The sequence below is a fragment of the Centruroides vittatus genome, unplaced genomic scaffold (genome assembly GCF_030686945.1).
Source record: "Centruroides vittatus isolate TY-2023 unplaced genomic scaffold, ASM3068694v2 contig_875, whole genome shotgun sequence".
Lineage (NCBI taxonomy): Eukaryota > Metazoa > Arthropoda > Arachnida > Scorpiones > Buthidae > Centruroides > Centruroides vittatus.
Genome location: NW_027122567.1, coordinates 1,900,287 through 1,919,527, shown reverse-complemented (window position 1 = coordinate 1,919,527; position 19,241 = coordinate 1,900,287). Strand labels below are relative to the sequence as shown.

The 19,241-nt window shown below is 25.1% G+C and overlaps 1 long non-coding RNA gene across 1 annotated transcript in view; it reads left to right on the top strand.

Moving 5' to 3' along the window:
- LOC136982996 (uncharacterized) overlaps positions 1-11,758 on the top strand; it is a 141,885-nt gene extending 130,127 nt beyond the window's left edge. Inside the window, exon 6 of the long non-coding RNA XR_010881960.1 lies at positions 11,372-11,758. This is a non-coding gene — a long non-coding RNA (uncharacterized lncRNA). The remainder of the gene's footprint in view (positions 1-11,371) is intronic.
- Positions 11,759-19,241: the final 7,483 nt, after the last annotated feature.

Below are 19,241 nucleotides of genomic sequence, written 5' to 3'. Positions count from 1 at the left end.
AAACTAAGAGCTTGCATAGACGATCATTTTCATAAATATTCAAATTCTTATAAATAACACTAATTACCTATTTTATTCACACAAAAATTCATTTTAAATTTCTAATTCAGATCACAGAATTTATATTTATTGTAAAAACATATAATAATATATAAAACATACTTTAACTTACAGTTTTATTACTCTGTCATTCTAGTTTTAAGATTGATATTCATATTGATAGAATATATCTGATCTTGATTTTGATATATATCTGATTTTAAAAATTTATTAAATATTATATATTTTATGTTAATATTAAGATATATTTATAGCATGAGCTTATTATATAAAGGTAGTATATTTTAAAATAAGTTTATATGTAGCTCATTAGTAATCATTTAAGATTTCATAGCGTAATTTATTTTATTGAATATTATACTAAATATAGGTGATATTTACAGATGAACTTGCTTTTAAAAAGTAGGCTTATTTATAGATTTCAGATGACCTTTAAATATTCATGATATATTTTAATTTAAGGTCTAATTCAAAATTAATTAAGATATTTTATGAAATTTATGTTAGAATTGTAAATTTTAAAGGCACTGTACAGTACTTTTCCTGAAGTCACTATAAGGATCACATTTATAGAATCATCACATTTATATGTAATAAAATAATATATTCTAAGCTATTTTAGTTAAGCATATTTAAAAGTAAATCTGAATGATATTAATTTGTTTATTGAATTTATAATAATGTGGCTTACAAGTCATGCTATACAAATTTTGATATGAAGTTTAATTTCATAAGAAGAAAAATTAATGATAAAATATCTTGAGTAATTTTCTAATTATAAATTAATTTGTATCTATATATATAAATTATATAGAATTTTATACGGAATTTAAGCTAAAATATTTATTTTAATAGAAGACTTCAGAGACAATATACAAGCCTAACATTTAAGCGCTAATATACAGAACTATTTTTCAATTTACTCTCATTTTTACAATTTATTATATTTTATTTTACATTTAAAAGTAATAGAAATTAATATTTATAATAATTAATTAGATGAAAATAATTTGAAATTTTACATATTAACTAGTAATTATTATAAAAAATAAACTGTCACCGTTATACCTATAGCAGCATAAAAATTTGCTACGTATATCAGTAATAGTAAGTATATATATTAAATAAATACTAAAATATGAGGTTTTTTTTTCCAATATATTTTTACCATAAATTATATTAGTCTATATAATTGAGTTAATCGTAAAATTGCCTCTACTTATAGTATTGCCTTATAAAAATTTCATTTTATTAGATTAGGTGCACAGAAACAATTAAGTCAACGTAGGAAAAAATCATATAAGTTTAACTTATGTACTGTAGTACCTCAATTTGTGTATAGCGTTTGCATTAGAGACACTATATTGATTAAGATAGTAATAATCTAATAACAATAACTAAAGCTAATAACATAACTATTGTAACTGAAAGCAGAAGTAATTTTACTAATTATTTATCAATATATTCAAATAATTTTTTACTTTAATGATAAATATTCACATCGAAATATTAATAAAGCAATAACATTTAACAGTAAAAAAATTAAATTATAATAATAAAATTTCTTAAAATTTATCTTGTAAATTATTTTTGTAATTTTTAGTATTAATATAATATGAAAATCGCAAATAGTAGTAACATAGTTATCCGGTTAAACTTCTCCGACAGTTAATATCTTACACTTTCCATATATTTTCTATCAACTTTACATGGCTTTAAATGTGTTAAGTCTGACATAGAATGGATAAAGAAATGTCAGAGTTTCTGATCTCAGGAAATATCTTTCATCATCATGGTAGGTGTAGATCTTATATTAAAATTCAACGAAACGATAGAAATATAAGTTAGTGTTTGATTTTTGTGTATGATTATCAACAAAATTCAAGAAGAAAATATTCGATCTACTTTATGTTTACCTTTAATTGAAGCAAGTTATACGGGTCGATTTAGTTTAAGGAAAGTTGATTCTATGAGTACATTATCTTTCATAAACGAGCGTAACATTTCAGAAAACAATTTTGCATTTTTACTAATGATCTTATTTGAAATTCTTATCGGTTCTTTAGCAATTTAAGTTTAATTGAAGAAATTTTTAATTAAAAAAAAGATGTTAAAAACAAAACAAGTTTTTAATTCAATACATAAAACTATTTAAATCTAGTTACAGGTCTTTACTATCTTTTTCGATTAATCCAAAATTAACTCCATGTATGATAAAATTAAATTCTTTACATATGTTTCCATTTTGGAAATTAATAATATTTTGATTTAAATTTGCATTTTTCGAATACAAATTTTTAAATAAACTAATCACGAAATCGTACAGAATTCTTAAAATCATAAACCGTTTAAAATAAATATTCAATTATCGAAATATAAAAATAAAAATATATATATATATATTATAAAATATATTATTATTTAAATTTCCTTAAAAAATTTTTAATGTCACGAGATATCAATGTGTGTGTTTTACAAAATACAACTCTGGTTCGTAATTCTCTCACAGCCTTATTCCTCTGAAAGTATTATTGTCATTAAGTCATGCTCAATGTGTGGACACAATAGGCCTGAGGGGATTGACCTGCCCCTATCCCATCCAAGGCCTCTTACTGCCATTCCGAGATTCAAAGGAGGAAATAATCCTATGTACTTGTTACAGGATGGATAAATATCATTCTCACATCCCCCATCTTATTTTCCTCGGGCGTTATAGTTTCACTTGCAGCCCTCTGTACTGTTTCAATGGAATCCTTAACTGACATAGATTGCCGTGCAGGTATAACAGCAGTTACAGTATTTTTCGTGAAAGACAGTAGTTATAGTACATTTTATCATGCATAAAATGTAGCCTATATGACAGAACAATGTCATATTATCAGGCATCATTATACATAGAAATGATGCATGTTTGAACTCCGATGTCCTTAACATTGTTTAGATGTTATTGTCTGAAACACAAAGAAGTCATATGTTATAGGTATACGTTGCTTATAGTTATCTTTTGATATTCAGATCGGTATTTTAGATAAGAGAAAAAAATATTTTCAAGACCAAAAATTTTATACCTATTTTAATATCGTTGATAAAACTTATCTCTATAAATATAATATGGCAAAAAGATTTATATCCGCATGATGACAATTTAATAATAATTTTAAAAATCTACAAATTGATATAAATATACATATAAAACTACGGAATAATGCTGTAATTTAAAGCAATTTAAACCAAACGTGTAAAGATTTCTAAGAATATACCAAACGAATTTACATGTAATTTCGCATGTCTAATCGTAATAAATAGGTCTTAATTTTCCCGTAGATCTTTACTAATTTTAATATAATTAAATGTGTATAATATTATAAAAACACAAATTTACTTTATTATTATTATTATTGTCGTTAACGAAATAAACAATTTTATCACTATTTGGATGTTAGTAAAATAAAATTATAAGTAATTCATATTTCTCAATTTATTAATAATTATATAATTATTAATTTTTAAATTCGCACAGTTTACACTATTTTTTTTTTTTTTATAACAAAATATAACATAAATTTCTAACCGATCAAATAAACTAAACACAAATTCAATTATGTTTACATTGTCTAAGTAATTACAGTCAAATACTAATTTATTTTTCGTTTGTATAACCAACATTAAAAAATATGTAGGCCTATAACTTATATATAAACACCCACTTCTTAAAAATTGATTATAAATTTAAGATATAAAATTAAGTGTAAAAATTTAAAATTCAAAACTAAAATTTTTACACTGTTTTATATTAAAAAACTGTAAAACTTCTATGTAATAACTTTTCTAGTAAATGTATTGGGGAAGTTATTTCTTTGCATGTTGGAGGTCGTAACTCCAATTTGAGTGTCAGCTTATAAATATCCTTTCTAAAAGCATAATTTTTTTTTATCTACTAATAATTGCTTAATTGAGTTTCTTTAATCCTTTCATGCATTTATCTACCTTATAATACGAATAATTAAACCCAATCTATGATTAAAAATTGACCGCATAAATTAATATATAATAATTTGATCTAACCTATTACAAGTTATAGGTATAATTATTGCTTTTTCTTTAATTGGTCTTTGAACCTCGGTTAAAAAAAAAGGGACAAGTCTAGATGATCTCGTTTTGTATTCCAATTGCGTATCAATAAGGCTACAATTAAATTTATTGCATGATAAAAAAAATTAGATATTAATGAATATTATCAAATCAAGTTTTATTTTAAGCGAACAGATTAAAAGAATAAGATATAAATAATAGTTAAAATATTTTATCTATAATCTAAATACTTAGTTTACAAGTTATAAAAATCGTAGAAATATTTACGAACCGTCGCATATAACGTTTTCTATACTGAAGGACATATTGTTAATTAAAGTTAAAGGTGTTATCGTGTTTCTGTAAAAAAATATTTCTTTAATCCTTCTACAGATTCTACTAAAATGCCCAAACTAGTATCATAAAATGAGAAACTAGTTTAGGCATGGGAATGAAACGAAAACGTGTGGTAAACAAGTTCATGGAGATTAATAGATAGACTGTCATTAAATTCGTCTTTTAACTTCTTATAAAATACTTTGAATTATTCTAAGTAAACAAGAATTTAAAAGTAGAATAAACGAATGAAAAGTATAATTGCCTATATATTTAATAGTTTATAAAAGTTCTTTATAAAACCTTGTAAGATTTTACTACCCCGATATGTAATTTTACAAATAACCTAATTTTCGTTTTTAGATTAGTTAGATATTTAGTTTACGAGAATAATTTTGAATGAACTCATTCATAAAATAGTTGTTTTATTTAAGAGACTAACACGAAATCTTTAATGAAACATGACTTGCTCTATTTACATTTAGAGATAGCCGGATGAATGAATGCAGGATATGTACTGTACACTACGTAATACTGCAACATTGTTATCTGTTACATTATACTTTGCACGAAATTTAAACATGATATCTGACCCGTATTTTAAATTCCGATATTTTCGATAGAAATAGAACAGCTGTTTTCGTTTAAAATCCTAGTAATTCAAATATTTTCCGATTGATAATGTTTTTTCTTACGTTAATATTAGCATAAGTATTATTTTTATTATTTATTCTTGTCACATATAAAACTAAAACATCCCACCCTATAAAATCTTTAACTTGATATATTTATGTGATTTTATAGTAAATAATTATAAGATTTTCGTAAAATATTACGCGTGTAGATATTCTTATACATTTAATTAATTTGGAAGTATGAAAGGACTATATAAATATCGTTTTTGATTTTTAATTGTGCTTCTTCTGACTACTGTATTCTGAAAATCTACCTTAATTTGCGCATTATCTATTTTTTTTAGAGTTTATATAATACGATTATAATTTTATTAAAATTATTAATTAGTTTTTATAAATTTTAACACTTATTATTTATAGAAATTAAGGCAAAACATACATAGGCCTAGATTACATCTGATTGTAGAACTATAAATTAAAATTAAATGTTTTTGAAGTTTATTATTTTTATGTAATTAAAAAGTAATAATTACTATTAATTTTTTAAACATTTAATTTAAACAATATTTCAATAAAATAGTATCTAACTCAACTTTTTTAAATTTATCAGATCTAGGCAAATAAGGCCTACAATAAAAATAAAATGATTATTTTTAAGAGTGGATAACTAGAGAAAATGCCTATAATTGAAAATAATTAAGCTTCCGGTAGGTTTTTTAAAATTTATTTTTTATATATTCGTTTAAATCTGGATATTTTATCTATCCATTGTTGTTTGCTATAGTATGGTAGATTAAAAAGTGATAAATCGGTTAGGCTATGTAATTTTAATTTTCAAGATATGTTATTGAAATTATATACTGTATATGTAAAATTATATATGTATACATATATATTTAGTGAGGCCTAATGTGCATTTTCACCGGATGTTTCGTATTGAATAGAAAAATTGAAAAAAATAAAATAAAATACAAACTAAATGCTTGATATTATATTTTAAAATATATATTTATCAAAAATTAATTCAATTAAACAGTTAATTACAGTTAACTGGCGAATACTTTTTTTAATAAATCATGCAACATACTGCAATTTATGCTATTTTCTAATAATTAAGACACTTGTGAAAAATAGATTTTAACAAAATGTGTTAAAAATACTTATAATTGAACATGACAATAAAAAACTTAGACATTTTAATATCTCTAATGAACAAAACCCGATTTTTTCAAGAAGAAATCTGTTTCTTTCCCCCATGACAAATATTGAGATTAAATATTCGGTTGATAAATATTATTTCAGTTATTCGTACAAATATTGTTGCTATTGATTTAAAAAACAAATCAATAATTTCTATTTTAAAAAATGCGTAAGTAAATAAATAAGCTTCTATCACGTCCGTTTTAACATACTCCTACTAATAATATTGTAGAGATTTCTTGAATTTGATAAAGGTTCACCTTTTTAAAACAAAATATAACTGTTAGTTTAAGACTTAATAATCACATAATGATGATAAACTTGAAAAAATATATAAAATATTAATATAAAACAGTGTTTTAAGAAATTTCCATTCATAGTCTATTTGTAAAAATTCATCATTTGAATTTTGCTTCTTAAAAAGTATTATTAACTCCATTCTTTTTTCTAAAATTCTTCATAATTTTCCGACAGTTCAAGTTAATTTTTCAAATTAAACGATTAGATATACTTAAACGCATTTACTACAATATAAAATAATTTGAAAATAAAAATAGAATACGAAGATTTTCTATAAAACTGTTTTGTTATTATACTATATTAATTACAAAAGCTTAAGTTCCTTTCACTTACAGCCAAAGGCATAATTTTCACTGGTATAGGCCTATTATTTATTTATCCTGTAGGTACTAAGCTAAACATGCAATGCCACAAAATGACAATAAAACTCAATATTTATTCTTCAATTGTTATTTTTAGCGGGGAACTATAAAGGAAATCAAGTTTATTAAACTTTGCACATTAGAATCTAAAGGCCCATAATTTAACTTATAAATAATCTTTAAACTGACAAAAAAAAGGAAACTTGCTTTCCTTATGAATAAACTATTGAGTAAGGCAATCTGTAAAGCTAATAAAAATGTAGAATATTAAAGAATTAGCGATTAAAAACTTTGAATCTCTTAATATACATACGAAATTAATCTATTCTATAAACATATTGCAGGTCTTTACATCGAGAATTTGAAGAATCCATTAAAAATAGAATCATATTTAACATTAGTCTAATATCTATAATTTTTAAATTATAAATGAATATGATGTCATAGCTAAATAGTTAAATAATTAAATTCTTCAATAATATAATTTTTGTATTGCTTGGAAGAAATTAAATGTTAAAATTAAGTTAATCAGCTTTCCAACTGCTAATAGCCTTTCATATTAAAATGATAATAACTTTTAGGTTTGGACTTAACAATTGCTCGATTTATATTCTTACGGAGTTATATTATCTATAATTAAAATGTTTTAGCATCCATGTAATTTTGAAAGATGTCTGTAACGGAATTTTTAGAATGCAGCAAAATTTTCTATGAAAATATTTACTAATTTACCGGCTTTGATCTCTTTTCTGCATAGCTGTATTAACGAATCTTAGACGTACACAAACTCAGTTGTCTTTTACAAATTTCTCATCAAATATAACACAATAAATTAATAACTAATGTAACGTTTTTAACTCGAGTCTTTCCAGAAAATTATACAAATTGAAAAATTTTATAGGTCAAGCCACCAGTTTTTGTCCCTTAATTTTTATTCTGTTTATGTAAGATATTAACGATTATAAAAAACTAAATGTTTCTTCTTACTTGTTCGTTCATTATGGCCAAAAATAGCCATTTATTAGTGTTTATATGGCCATAACTGATCAAAATGGACATTTTTGAGGAGTTTTTTTCTTTAAAGTTTATGTCAAAATGACTATTATGCTGTTGCGACTGTCTCTTACAATACAAACTGATTTGAAGGAAAATTCGGATTGGAATAATTTACAAAACGGTTGGAAGGATCATTTGATGTGGCCGAAACTAAAAAAGTCTACTAAAAGTGGCTACAACTAATTGGTTTGATCCTATGCCTTAAACTTATTATATAAAAATTAAAAATAGGCTTAATAAGTAATCTTGATTCTTTATATTTAAGGTAATTTTTATATTTTATTAAAATATTCTAATGAAAAATATATATATTTATTAAAAGAACTGAAAGATAGTAACTAATAAAATATAATTAATATAAAATACTATCAATTTTGTTTGGCATTAATGCACGAAATGCATCTATATAGAGATGTATAGATCACTCAATAGAAACATTTTAATTTTTATTAATTAAATTAAGAAATTGAAAAAGCTTACTAATAACAGGAACAAAGAATAATAGAAATAAAACAATTCGCATACAGTTTAAAATATTTTTAAAACCAAGTAAAGTCAAAGTACAATAGATTCTGAATTATATTGGGAATTATCAACAAAAAAGCTTAAAAACAAAGAAAAATTGTTTACTTAAAAAATAATTTAAAAAAAGAAGAATTTAATGAAAAGATCAGCAAAATTTATACAAACGAAGCTCAAAAAGAATTCCTGAATAAAATCTTTAACCTAAAAAAATGGCAAATAAATTCACCGAATGAGAAAAATTTCCGTTGACGATAATAGAAATTTTCAAGAATTTTTTTCACTTATTACAAAGATTCGCCTAAAAACAATTTTAATTGCTAATATTTATAATAAGATATTAATTCACGATTTAGATAATATATTTAACAGTTTAATTCAACCAATTTTAATAATTAAAGTACTTGAAATTATTAATTAACAGCTGTAATCCTAAGGGTAAAACATTTTATATAGACAGCTTTCATTTTCATTGTAATATTTAGAAGATAAATGGGTTGCCAATGGATAGGGCATCTAAGAAATGTAACGAGAATTAATTAATGTAACTTAATTTTAATTAAATTCTAAAAATATTAAATATACAATACATATTAAACGTAAAAAAAAGATATTTTAAACTAGTAAATCTATGTAATTCTGTATCAGTATGGGTTATAGGTTTAGACAAATGCAACCTAATATTAGAAATTACAAAAATAGGATGATATATATACTAATAATTCTTTTTATATTTAAAAAAAATGAATTTATAGCAGACAAAGCACTAAATTCATGTAAAAATCTTTAAGTAATTAACGAATAAACAAACTAAAATGTAAAAAATTGAATAAATGTTAAGATTTGACATTAATTACGTGGAAACTTGATAGATTCGTATTATAGGTCTATTAATAAAATATTTTTATAAATGATTAAATTTTCTATGAACAGAATTCGTTTAGAACATATCATAGTAACTAATGTAGTAACTAATTTAGAATTCTGATTACAAAAAATAATTATAGATTCAATTAAATATTAGGTTTTTAATATTTGTATATGAAATTTACTTAAAAAATAATTTTTGCTTCATTAACCGATTACAAATTCTATTACCTAGTAAATTAAAAACAACAGAATTTGATATAAATAATCTTGTTAGTTCTACTTGTATAATATAAAACTAATTTACGAAAGAGTTATTTCGGAAGAAAATTTAAAAGGTGTAACGAAATTATTTTTAAAGATAAAATTCATTTATAACTTTTATTATGATCACAGAGTTTAACCAGATCTATTCCTAGCACTATAGAAAATTATAAAATCGAATTTGAACGTTCTAATTTTAATTAATTACTTATCAGCCTTAGCTTAGGATTAAATAGTTTTAATTGTATATCTAAGTTAGCAACAAATTCATCAAATTATCAATATGCTTAAGCCTTTGGTCTAACGCTTAAGTAGATACGTCTAAAGTTTGGTGTCAGCTAGATCTAAGTCTATAAACGAAAATTTATCAAAATTATAAATATATATGGAATAATAATAATTAAAATTATTATTGATTAACGTCTAGGCTTATTCTATAATTAAAAATCATTGATTATAATTAGTAAAACCGTTGATAACTATTCGGATTTTAATATTTAGTTAAGAATGCTTGTTATTTCCATAAATGACATATTAATTGATGCATATATTTTTTTATTTTATGTCGAAGATGCGATTAAATTTCATTAATGTTTAGTTAGATCTATTTTTATTTAAATAATAAAAGTTCTATTATTTCCTTTTTTAGAATTGTTTAATTATAAAAGTATTAACAGCGTACAAGGAACATTCCAAAAACTTTTGAATTTGTAATATAATTTTATATTGTTTATAATTCTAAGATGTTTAGCCTCTATATTTCAGTTGGTCTGAGTGTTTTACATTTTTAAACATTTCTAATTAGCTAACATATAAAAGTCATAATATAGACTTATATCAAAAAGTAAGTTATTCCTATGGGAAAATATCGCATTATATTTGTCAATTCTCTCAGTTATAAACCTTTTAAGGGAAATTGTTTTAAGCTCAAATATATCCATATATTAATATAATAAAGACAGTGAAGAGACCCATATAATGTAATTTAGATAGAAAAATAAAATAAAATAACCAAAACTTAAAAACTTATTTACATTTCATGCTTTAATAATGATCATTCGATCGATATTTTTCTGAGATATTTCTTTATGGATAGTTTTCATTATAAGGCAAGAATCGACCTATTCGCCATTCTAGAAATGTATAATTAGGAAACAATTCGGCGGTTTTTTGTATATAATTTTACAATAAGCTCCCTTATTTAATAACTAGGCCTATAACAAATGCTTATTTGTTTAATTTCCCCAAAGAACTCTATTCATATATCACTTAAGTAAATATATTAGAATAAATAAGCAAAAAAAAAAAAAAAAATTAGAATATCAGAAATATAAATCCATAAGGATTTTTCTTTAGTTTTTTCATTATATCTGTTATTTTAAAATTGATATATAATAATTTTTTAAATCTGAGAAGCTTAGTATCTTTCTTATACTATAAAACACGTTTTGTAGATACGTATATATGTAAAATTTAATTGTTTCTAAGTAAATTTCTTACTTTTTTTAAAGTTAAACAAGGTAATAAATGCGCAATATGTGGCTAAATATCGCGAAATAAATATAGTTAAACTGTAACACGCAATAAATCTTAGAAAACAGAATTAATTTTTTTTTTCTCAAAAGTAAAAAAAAAAATTGATTTTATTCTAACAATCTTATTTTTTAAATATATTTTTCTTTTTTTTTTGTCTTGCAGAAGAAGAATTACAATTTGTCTTTTTATAAAGATCCACCCACGTGAAGATTCAAGCAGCAAAGCACCACTTCGAGACGCCACTATCCACGACAGACACTCATTCCTTATCCAATCGATATCCTTTACCATCACCAGGTTCATCGTCCCCAATGACGTCACAGACAGAAGCGACCAATCAGAAAGTAATTTTCTTCCATCTTCCAAATCTCTTGCATAAATAAGCAATGGCGTGAAAAGATATCTCCTACTGAGAGATCAATGCTCTCCGAACGGTAAAAAATGAAGATATTGATGATATAACATGGAAAAAACTCAAAAAAACCTCAATATGGATATGAAATCAGATTTTTAAAATTAAAATAATATTTAAAAAAACAACTGAATAAATGACTTTTTTGCATTACTTAAAAATAAAAATATTAATTATAAATTTTTATTTTTCAACAGCTTCCTATGCATTTTGAATTAGTTACCTTTACTAAATTTATATAAAAAGTAATAAATTATACAATTACCGAAGCTTTTTCTTTAGATTATAATTAAGTTGTTGGTACAGTACAAATAAAATTTAATGAGAATCATTCGTAAAATTGCTTGTTTTCGTATGAACTTCCCCAAAAAATCTCACATATTTAAATATATATATATATATATTTTTTTTTTAAATCAAGTGCTTAAATTTAACCCTCCCCAAAACAGCAAACAACTCAAATAAACCTTAACCTTAAACAATATCTTCTGACAACTCATTTAAAAACTTTATTTAAAAATTCTTAATTAAGACAGATATAAAACGTCATATATATTATTTTTAATATCATAAAGACAAAACAGATTTCGTTCTCGGACCCATTAAGGCTCCATTTTGTAATGAAACATCACTAATTGAACATTTTTTCCTCCAATTTAAATAAATCTAATCTAGGTAATTTTAATAAAACTAATCCTTATTACGTCCTTTAAATTATTAACAATCATTTAAACAGTTATTTTTTTTTATAATTATCATATTGTATTATCTTTTAATTTTTTTTCCTTCTCCTCATCCTTTCATAACGCATAACTTCTATAAGTGTAACATTCATTTTAAAAAAGTTTGTGTGTTAATTTACATTATTTTTGCGTTAAATTCGTGTAAACGTTTACGTTATTGAATTATCTTAAGCATTATACATTATAAGAGTGTAATTTACTAAATATAATGCTTATGCAAACAATATGTTTAGTTAATTGTGCTACAGTATACTAGGAGCTTTGCAAATTTTTATGTGGCACAAGTTCATATTATATCACTTTACAGAATAAAAATATAAATTTGTCGTTCTTTATTTACTTTTTGCTCTAAATTTAGTGGAGCAAAAAATGATTAAAATTAATTCATTTTATTTATTTATTTTTTCAACCATTTCAGTTCACTTTAAAATGTTTTTTCTTTAATTGGTTATTTATATTTAGCTGAATCAAAAATAGATCTATTCGTTAATCTGATTTTCTTCTTCTTCCTCTTTCTTTCTTTTTCACTCCAGTTAAAGATGATTCAGTGTTAATTTATAATATATCAATAAAATTTGAATTGATTTGGTTTCCATGCTTAAGAATGAAGATTTTCCACCTCTCTCTCTCTTTTTTATTATTCAGAAGTCTCTGAAGATGCTTGCTTTTTACAGTTATGCCGAGAAAGAGGGAGAGAGCGAGAGGGTAATCATAGCTACAACCTTCCAAACAAATTTCATTCAAGAAAATTTTACGATGCGCCCTCCAAATTCATAATGAACTAGAGGTATTTTCTCCTCAAAATAGCTTGGGAAAAAAACAAACTTAAAACCTATAACACCGAACACTTACTGCGTTGACATATTAATATGGAGTGAGGAAGAATTAAAGCATCGGCAGTATATTATTTATTAAAATTAATTTTACATCCCTAGCCTCAAGTCGACGACTAAAAATAAAATTCGATAGAAAACCATTACGTTGTTCCTCTCATTAAACAACATAGTAGAGGTGAAACGTTATTAAAAGCTCATCGACCCAATTATTGTTTTAATAAATACTCGAGACTCGTTACGATTTTACTCCATAGCGGGTTATAGGCAACATTTTAAAGGACACACGTAAGGAGGTTGTCTGATCTCCCTACCTTCAATGGGAAGGCAAAAATTGCCGGTTTTGGGAATATAGTATTACACGTCTACTTAGTGAGTTGAACTAGTTGTGGGTCATACCCCTTAGGTCAAAGTAGCTGCTGGGACTCGATCACGTGTTTGTCCCAACGACATCTGGTTCACGATTTCGACATCGTGACCCATCGTTTCTCCTGATAATGATTTATATCGTGCTATTTTTTCCTTTTCTCTATCTTACAGAAAGATTAATTGTTTACAGAGAGACGACGCCTAGTGGTTGGCGTGAGAACTATAAAAACACATCCCATTAAAAAAGCCCAACTTTAGGCGCGGTTTATACTCGGTTAACGAACAATCAACGGATAATATTAAACGATTCTCGATCAGATAATCGATTCGGCACACTTTTTTTTTTTTTATCTCGGAACTGATATAATCTCTCAATATCGATGTTTATTAAAGTGTAAATGTATTCCGGTAAGAATAATTTATGAAGGATAAAGTTGCGCATAAGAAACTTTAAGCCGGAAAAACTGATCAGATGTATCATATACCTATTTAAAATTTCGTGCAAAGCTCATCGGGCAATCTATTATCCTGTTATTCAATTACTTACCCTAAAACAAAGAGGGGTGTGAGCACACTCGGGAAGTGAAGCCCTCTGGCCATATTGCGCCTCATAGGATGTAACCGTGACGTCATTCGCAGTTTATCAATTGATACTAGCCTACTAATTAAATTTCGATTAAAATCTTTATAAATATGAAAACAATTAAACAGCTAGTTAACTTTCTTTCCTAATTCATATTTATGCTTGATTTATTATCATTTTTTTAAAGGTAAAATATAGCTTCTTTTGCGAAGTTTGAAATGTCTCAACAGTAACTTATCTTTACGGTGGCGCCATCTGATGCGCGTTTCGTTACGCACTTTATTTATATTTTATTTCTTTAAATTCCCATCGAAAGTGGCGAAATAGTTTCGAATGAAAAGTGGCGAAATAAGCTCCAATCAGATTTTAAAGTTTAAAAAAATAAATAAAAAAAAACAAGGAACGGATTTTATTCACGAATTCTCCCTTCCTCCCCGTGTTGAAAAATTGGCAGATTAATTAAGGACCTGTCAAAATTTTACGCTTATTTCCTTCGAAACGTGTTTCGGAATGGAAATTAATCGCGAAAAGCGTGTGGTAGTAAAATTTACAATCGCCTAAAAATGGGTGGATAGCAAAATTCATCCCCGAAAATGGGTGGTAAATGTTTAAATTGGCACAATATGTAACATATAAACTATTTCGAAACCGGAACTTCACTTAAAAAGTTTATCGAACGTAAGTTTTTTTAAAAACAATGTCAAACATATATAACTTTCTCATACACCGTATACACCTGAGTGACACTATTAAAGTCTACAGCACGCTAGACTTCGTGTCTAAGTTGTGACAAGTGTGCTACAGATAAGAACACGATCTGAAGAAAACCTATTATAAATGTATACATTGCAAAAAAATATTCCGTGTGTCTGGTCTCCGAAACGCATAAAAATCATCGTTTATTTTCGTTGGGGGTTAGAAAACTTTACATCAATTTTCGGCAACCTAGAGTGTACTAACTGGATCCACCCAACTCGGTAAGATAAATGGTTTGTCAACAGGACAGGGTCTTACACCCCGCACCTGCATCCGAGACAGGGTGTGCCATGTCTTAGCGTTATATTCTGTGACAGCAACCACTGGAATACAAATATCATTGGATGACACCACCTACAGATCTTATCCGGATGGTGTTTGTAACTTCATTATAAGATGATTTGTCACACCAACCGAGATACAAGACTCCTATCTGTGTTCTTTCAATGATCGATTGCATGCAATGTTACTAGAATGTTTTCATTATTTTGATCTATATGGATGAGAAAATAATGATCTAGTTTATCGTGCGATGAAATATGTAAACACACTTTTGATCTACGAGATAATTTTTGACTTATTTCGGTTTCTCATTTAAGTCTTTCCTATCAAAACGCATCATTTATCTACAAATCTAGAAATTATAAATTTTTTTTTACAACATTTTGATTGAAGAGATGATAATTTTGATTGCTCAGAATATTTACTAGGCCCAGTCGAAATTTAAATAAATTTTATTGACGTGAAGTAAACATGTTGAAAGTTACTGATGAATCAAACCAGTAAGCTATTTATTACTTTGTAAATGAATTTATGTTAATACATTAAATGTAAAGTTTATTTTGCTGAAAAAACTAGTTTAAACTCTTAATAAAAATTACATTCGACTTAATGTAATAAAATTATGCTCAAATTATGAAAATTATGGTATCTAACAGTAATAAACATACTTAAAGTACACATAATAAAAATACTTTAACATTAAAATTCATCATGACTGAGCTATCTTATTTTTAAGCCGAAATTTTAATTGAATATATAAATATTGGAATATGGAACTGTAGTTTTTTGAAACATGTTTTTCACGTTAAAAGCATACCGCTAACGAGACTTGATCAGTTTCACTTTCAACACTTCAAGAAAGAAAAAAAAAAAGTTTGAAAAATATAACAACAAACAATTCTGGAATATGTTTATGAAATTGCAAATTTTATGATTATTCAAAAGAATATAATCAGCATACATTCTAAGAATATAACCTCGTTAAGTTCTCAGAATTATTCTGATCAATAAAAGAATTTTTCTCTTGTTTTACTAACAGTAAACACTCGACCATAAACAGAAATTATGTGTAATTTGATTTCGACTTCCTAGAATATGAATTAACCAATAATTTTGTAAATAAATAATAAAATTTTGCCATGTATGTTAATATATAACAGTATACTAAACTATGAATTCAATCAATAATGTTTTCTTTTCATAACAATTTTCTATATTCTATATTGCAATATTTGCACTAAAAATATATTATTTTAAATTTTAATAAAGTATAAGGTTATAATTATATATTCTACAATAGAAGATAAATCCAACGATGAAGATGCGTGTATTTGTATTTAAGGGCCGAACTTGTTATGGTTTTAAGTAAAAATAAATTTAAAAATATGAGACCCTAACCTAATATTTTGATGCAAACTTGGAAAGAGTTTATGTTATAATGCAATTAATCGCTTAGAGTTAAAAAAAATTACACAGATGTTTCCAAATTTTAAAAAGACAGTCGTATGTTAATATCTATTAAGTCAAAAGATTAAAGTTTAAATTATACCATTCGAAAATATTTGTGAACATACAGTTTATAAACACTATATTGTATTTTCGGAATGTCTATACAGATCATTATATTATTGTATGATGACTTATAGTCATTGTTTTTATATGTCTATATAAATTAGCAACAGAAACAGCTTAAAATTCAAAACGGACGATTAAAAACTTGTATGATGTCCATAATTTTATGGTTATCCATTATATCTTTATAAGATTCAATAAACAACAGACTTTATTTACTGAATCATCTTGTCGTATATATATATATAAGTTATATCCCTGCTGCAGTATGTATTTTCATTTAAGACAATTAAACAGAACTAATTTCAAATTTTAAAAATTGTACATATACAAACCGTTATGAATATCGCTAAATATTCGAAATAATCGTATTTTTAAGAGAATTTTTCGTAAATTTTGAAAAAAAAGGATATCTTTTTCTTTAAGAGCCCATTAACTAGAACATAATACGCCTCTATCAATCCGTAAACTTTTCACTCAAGCAAATTCGCACTTATAACTATAAAATACTTTATCCGGCAATAAATCGGCTCGTTTTGTAACCCAAAAATAGGCAATATATTCAAAAACCTCGAATATTTGATAATCGACACCGAAACGATCATCGTGTAGTGTCGATTATAGCCAGTTATAAAAAGAAATCCAATAAGCTGGAACAAAATGGAACTTAAATTTTAGCCATGAAAAATTAATAATTTTTAAAAAATTTTTAATATTATATAAAGAAAATTATATCTTGCATCAATAATAAGTTAACTAATAGGTCTATATTTATTGTATGTTGTTATCACTCGGAGAATCCTGTATAATTGTTTTTTTTTCTGTAGCAGGATCATTTAAAATAAGGAATTAATTCTGAAAAAATGCCAATTAAGTTATTAGACTAAAAAATATTAAGTCTAAATTAAAGAATTTGTTAATCTTTGAGTGAGATTTCTCAATACTTTCTCTATGGTGTAAACAAGTTATTATATTATCACATATGGTAATTGAATCGACAATAAACTTGTAAAGGAGAAAAAAAAGGAAATGAAAATTTATCCGATTTGTGACTTATTTACTAGCGAAGTTACCAACCTTGAAGAATGTCGTTGTAAATGATGAATGTTAAGTCAACTCCGACAAGGATTGTCCAGTTTTCGATCTCACAATAGCCATACAAATGAAGTAAATAGCGCTTTAGCGACATCATTAACAACTTAATCAGTCTAATAATCAAAATGCAATTCGTGCTTAACGGCAACTTAACGCCTTCGTGTTTAAAATAACCTTAAAAATATAATTTAAAAATTCCATAAAATTAGTTTTTATAGTTTTCGTTTAAAAAAAGAAAAAAAGACCAGATATCATCGAAGCAATGAATTTTTAATTATAATATTGAGTGAAGGCTCGAATTTATTTATATCACAATTTAAAACCTTAGTACCTTGTTACCTAGAGATAGATATTTAATAATAATAAACGGAAGAGTCTTTTATATTTAAGCATTTAAAATTTATTCAATAAAACTGAATAATTTAATAATTTTCACTGCTAAAAATATAAGATTGAAACAGGTTATGCATTGAAACTAAATTTTTTTTTTTTTCTTATTACTAAATTATTCAATAACGTATTTATGAATACCCTGAATAATTTATAAATATTCTAATAAAAATAAAATAATACCGAGGCGTTTAAGAGAACTTAAAATTTTTTTTTAAAATTAAAAATACATGCGATTTATATTAAAAATCACTATTTTGAAATTTCGGCATTAGAACTGATATACCTCCGATGTTACATTTGGAGCCATCTATCGGACAATTATCGAATTTATCTATTTACTTAATTAGAAACAATATGAAATAAATAAGAGAAGACATAAAATTCTGTTCTTCTCTACGTGTAGTCGCTAAAACATTTATATACTGCATTCAACTAAGATTAAAAACGTAAAAAAATGTAACACGATACACAAATCAATTTTTGTAGCAAAACGATTTATCGGCGCGCTATCTTCTTTCGTGTTCTCCAATTTTCTTCTAAAAGCGACTGCATCGATAATCATAAAATCTGCTACTTCAGCAACAAAATCTGATTATTAGACCTATTGACATATATTTTCTTAATGTAAAAGAAATTTTTTTAATATATGTTAATTGATAACTGTGCATTAAGTACTTTGAAGATATAATGGATATTGCTTAGTGTGTGTGGACAAAAAATTTATTTGTATAGACCTCCCAAAAAAAACTGGTTATTAATAGGATTAAGAAATTACTTAAGCGTTAATTAATGCAATTTTTAATTTATAATTCAATTATAAGCAAGGTTTTATGTGCTTAAGTGTAGATTGCTGCAAATTGAAACTTTCTCGGATCGATTTTTAATTAGAACTAGATCTAACTCGATTGGAACTTGAGTGAGTGTTCGATTAATGATAATCATCTTATAAGAACCTTTTTGAAATGTTAATGATAATCATCTTATTGATCACTTT